This window comes from Beta vulgaris, chromosome 8 (assembly GCF_026745355.1).
Source record: "Beta vulgaris subsp. vulgaris cultivar EL10 chromosome 8, EL10.2, whole genome shotgun sequence".
NCBI lineage: Eukaryota > Viridiplantae > Streptophyta > Magnoliopsida > Caryophyllales > Amaranthaceae > Beta > Beta vulgaris.
In genome coordinates, this window is record NC_079209.1 from 33,274,495 (window position 1) to 33,279,900 (window position 5,406).

General features: G+C 44.5%; 1 long non-coding RNA gene across 1 annotated transcript; it reads right to left on the minus strand.

The window, feature by feature from the left end:
- Window positions 1–897: 897 nt before the first annotated feature.
- LOC130589729 (uncharacterized) lies at window positions 898–1,491 on the minus strand. The gene is made up of 4 exons (XR_008967365.1): window positions 1,420–1,491; window positions 1,225–1,335; window positions 1,076–1,142; window positions 898–987 (listed from the first exon to the last, which is right to left on the minus strand). It is a non-coding gene; the product is annotated as an uncharacterized LOC130589729 (long non-coding RNA).
- Window positions 1,492–5,406: the final 3,915 nt, after the last annotated feature.

The following is a 5,406-nucleotide window of genomic DNA, read 5'->3' on the forward strand; positions in this document are numbered from 1 at the left end:
ACACACTATAAGAATTCATCATTTTACCGTAGTTAGTACTTCTAAAAATGACATATACCTTCCCGAAATTCAATCAAAATCAAATGCAAGCCTAAAAGTCTACACACTAGTTATAATATATCTCATATAATCATGTTCAAAGAGAATTTGGGGTTAAATCACTCCATAAGTACATTTTGGGAGCGAAAAGGCCAAAATAGGCCGGAAATGGCCTTTTCGTTCCCAAAATGCAACCAACAACAAATGAAAGCCTAAGAATCCACATACTAGTTATATTATCCCTCATATAATCATGTTCAAAGAGAATTTGGGGTTAAATCACTTCATAAGTACATTTTGGGAGCGAAAATAGGCCAAAATAGGTCGGAAATGGCCTTTTCGTTCCCGAAATGCAACCAACAACATATGCAAGCCTAAGAATCTACATACTAGTTATATTATGCCTCATATAATCACGTTCAAAGAGAATTTGGGGTTAAATCACTCCATAAGTACATTTTGGGAGCGAAAAGGCCAAAATAGGCCGGAAATGGCCTTTTCGTTCCCAAAATGCAACCAACAACAAATGCAAGCCTAAGAATCCACATACTAGTTATATTATGCCTCATATAATCATGTTCAAAGAGAATTTGGGGTTAAATCACTTCATAAGTACATTTTGGGAGCGAAAAGGCCAAAATAGGCCGGAAATGGCCTTTTCGTTCCCGAAATGCAACCAACAACATATGCAAGCCTAAGAATCTACATACTAGTTATATTATGACTCATATAATCAGGTTCAAAGAGAATTTGAGGTTAAATCACTTCATAACTACATTTTGAGGGCTAAAAGGTCAAAATAGGCCGGAAACGCAACAAACAACAATTGGAAACCTAAAAGTTACATACCTTTCGAAGATCACCAACATCTTTGCAATAGTTGATGATATCGAGCATGAACCTCATGACGTAATACCCACACGCACGTCCACCTTCTTGTACCGGACACTAAAATTCACCAAAGATGCAATAAATGACATGTTAGATGTGTATTATGTGTTTCTATTTTTTGGATGCAAAAAATTACTCATGCTACCTCGACTAAATACCAAACAGGAGGTTTTCCTTGTCGAAGTCCAGATGCACTACGCTTCTTCATCACACTACATCAATAGATTATTATAAGATTAGATGTACATTTAATATTTAATAAGCTAAGTGTGCATATAGTTTCGATTAGGCTACCTATTTAACAATGATTTGACTAGTCAGGACCGTATTGTTCCTTTACGCAAAGAATCAAAGTGGTAGACTTCGTTACGTGACAAACATATTGCAATCAGTGTCCAATGGTTCCTACAACAATAAAAATGTTATTCTTATCGTAGAACAACTAATAGGTCAATTTAATTAATTAAAAAGTGAGTTTAAGAAGCATACGATTCAATGTAAGGAAGAAGAATGATCTTATATCCAATACGAGAACATGCGTTCAAAGAATCCTTGAGATATGCTTTCACCTCCTCTTCATTTTTTATGCAACTGTTATCTCGTACAAAGCTTGGACATAATCAACCAAACATTGGCTGACTAGATTGCCTCAAATCATTATATAATAGCCTGAATACTACTTAATTAAGGCATATATGTATATTTATTAATTTAAATATACTAATAAAGTATTACCTAATGAATGTTTGTATCATGGAAACATTCAACTCGTCCCCAAGTAAGAATTCTTTGATATCAACCTTACAAATGAAGGTCGATGTTTCCTCAATGTAGTGGAATTGGTGGTCCGACAACTTAATCTCAATCATTGCTTCATCGTCTGCATCGCTAACGCACTCATGTAGCCAGAAGCACGGTTGAGTAAGGCCTTGCACCACCTCCATATCTGTAATGAGTGGAGACTTTGCCGTAGAAACATTTACTTGGGCACGTCGGCCTCCCTGAGGTGAACCTACCTTCTTTCCCTTCCTGTCGGCCTCCCCGAACCATAGCAATTAGTTAAATTAAAAGATATTACTGACAATCATGTATAGGAACTATAAAGAAAACTATATATGTATATAACTTATGTTAGACATTGTACCTGATCTGATAACCGTACCAATGCATGCGGCCATAGAATATAACTGCCAAGGGCATCACACAATAACTGTACACCAACTCCTGCATTCGGCAGCGGAAGAGGAAATGCTTCGAAACCGGGCACAATGTTTGAAACGCTGACCACATAGTGAATATCAGCGACTGGCTGGTTGTGCAATCGTACCCGGTCCCTAGGGGGCTGTACAGATCCATATACCACGATAATGAAACTACCATGACCATCTCCTTGATTTAGTAGCTCACATGGTGTCTCTACCTTTTTAAAAAAATCTATTCATAGTTAGTCTATGAAACAACATATTTAAGAACAATAGTTGTGATATTAAATGATTACCATGAACTCCGGATATGGATGAGGCTGCGTAGGAACAGGCTGCGTAGGAACACCGCCCTGCGTGATAGCACCAAAAGTCGGTAAGCCCATCTGCGCCAAAATGGCGTTGAAATTCTGAGTCATCTCCGCTCTGAGCTCCTCACGAAGCTCGGCTTTCATAGCCTCCACATCTATGGCAGCTGCTGAATTGACACTAGAGGCACTGGATCTTGACGTAGAGGTGTATTGATCACCATACACCTTTCTCACCCCGAGGCGGACACCTCCTACGCCCCTCACACGTCCATACTGGTCCCGTCCTAGAGTCTCGTGTAAGGCATCAACTTCTCCTCTAGGAGTGAACTCACCAGTTACCTCCTTTTCCTTCAAGCCAATCTGCATAAGGATAAGAGAGAAATACTCGTGAGCGCACAAGTTATATTATTATGTATACCTTATCAAAAACTTATAATATGTACTTACAATGGCATTAGCTATCTGTTTTGTTGCGGGATCAGGTATGACTCTCTGTCCCTTTGCATTGACCCCATGCATGGAACACCACCAATCGAGCGCTCTATCTGGTTGCCGCTGTGTAACTGTCGTCGTAGAGCTAGTGCCCGATGTCGTGGTCGACGCAATTGTGGGGTAATGGTTGTACATCCACGATTCTCTCGCCTGACTATACGACTGAGCACCCAGATGGTGATAGTGCTTCCTAGCTTTTGCATTCGCGCTATTTTTAGAACCATATGCCTGAAACATACAAATATAAACAAAGGTTAGATATGATGTTATACAATAATATTGGATCTAAAAGTATTTAATCTTAGCTAGTAAAAAATTTTTACAACAGCTTCTGGGGTTGTTTTTTGTTTGACAAATGCATACCACTCCTCAGCTGTGATATGCGTCCATATCTGATATGGAAGCTTGGAGGGCTCCTCAAATGATGTGCCCTGTGAAGCCTCAGAAGGTGTTGCTTCCCCGTCGTAGATCTTCTTCTTCTTTGTTCCCCCGGCTTTTCTCCTCTTCGTGATCCACCCCGACACTAGCTTGGCCTTGAAGTCTCGGAACCTCTAGGCAACCGCGGATAGAAACAAATCCTTCTTCGCTTCATCATTTGGAATATGGAATTGATTCTACAAAGAACGCATTTCACAAATTAATAAATATTACATAGTATATTTAACTAAAAGTGTTAAGATTCTAAACGTAATTGTACGCGAATCTTACCATAGTATCTTCCCAAATCATCTTCTTCAAAGTCTCGGGACTTCTTTCCATGAGTGGAGAATGGAGAGCTTATGCATGCAAATCCCAATTTGCATGGCATAATTTTGACGCCATTTTCCACAAGGTTGCCCCAAATGATCGTAATCCAAAGTCATTAGGGTGTGTTTCTCTAGTGACTTTGTAGGTTCCCTTCCTTTCCTCTTTTTCGTGTCCAAGTTCTTACTTGGCTTTTGTAAACCTTTTTCTTCACGGCGAGCGATAACCACTTGCCGCTGTTCCTTTCTCTGATCGTAACACTCATCCTCGGTAGTGTGTTCCGCACTCGTATCCGTATGCACCTCCGCCATGTCCCTAAAATTGTACAAAAACAAACGCATTAAAAAAAACTAAACATTTACGGCGGGAGGGGGTGGTGTAGTGGGGATGGGGTGGTGCAGTGGGGAGGGGGCAACAATGGGGAGGGGGGCTGTAGTGGGAAGGGGGCAGCGGGGAAGGGGGGGCAGCAGGGGGAGGGGAAGGGGTGGGGAGGGGGGCTGCAGTGGGAGGGGGTGTGCAGGGGATGGGGCAGCAGGGGGTGGGGGGGGGGGGCCGCAGGGGTGGGGAGGGGGCAGCAGAGGGTGGGGGAGGGGGCAGCAGAGGGAGGGGAGGGGGCTGAAGTGGGGAGGGGAGGGCAGCAAGCAGGGGTGGGGAGGGCAGCAGTGGGGAGGGGTGTGCAGGGAGGAGGCAACAGGGGGTGGGGGAGGGGGCAGCAGAGGGTGGGGAGGGGGAAGCAAAGGGAGGGGAGGGGCAGCAGGGGGTGGGGAGGGGGCAAGCAGAGGTGGGGAGGGCAGCAGAGGGAGGGGAGGGGCTGCAGTGGGAGGGGAGGGCAGCAGGCAGGGGTGGGGGAGGGGGCAGCAGCAGTGGGGAGGCAGCAGTAGGGGGTGGGGGGGGGCAGCAGCAGTAGGGGGAGGGGAGGGCAGCAGTATGGGGTGGGGGAGGGGGCAGCAGTAGGGTGGGGAGGAGGCAGCAGCAGTAGGAGAGGGGAGGGCAGCAGCAGTAGGGGATGGGAGGCAGCAGTAGGGGGTGGGGGAGGGTGCAGCAGCAGTTGGGGAGGGGGAGGGGCAGCAGCAGAGTGGGGAGGGGAGGCAGCAGTAGGGGTGGGGGAGGGGGCTGCAGCAGTAGGGAGGGGGGAGGCAGCAGTAGGGGGAGGGGGCAGCAGCAAGCAGGGAAGGGGGCAGCACGAGCAGGGGGAAATGGCCTTTTGGGAGCGAAAAGGCCGAAATAGGCCGGAAATGGCCTTTTCGTTCTCGAAATGCAACCAACAATAAATTAACGCCTAAACCTCTACATACTAGTTACATTATAGATCATATGATCATGTTCAAAGAAAATTTGGGGTCAAATCACTCGATAAGTACAATTTGGGAGCGAAAAGGCCAAAATAGGCCGGAAATGGCCTTTTCGTTTCCGAAATGCAACCAACAACAAATTAAAGCCTAAAACTCTACATACTAGTTACATTATATATCATATAATCATGTTCAAAGAAAATTTGGGGTTAAATCACTTGATAAGTACGATTTGGGAGCGAAAAGGCCAAAATAGGCCGAAATAGGCCGGAAATGGCCTTTTCGTTCCCGAAATGCAACCAACAACAAATTAAAGCCTAAAATCTACATACTAGTTACATTATACATCATATAATCATGTTCAAAGAAAATTTGGGGTTAAATCACTCGATAAGTACGATTTGGGAGCGAAAAGGCCAAATAGGCCAAATAGGC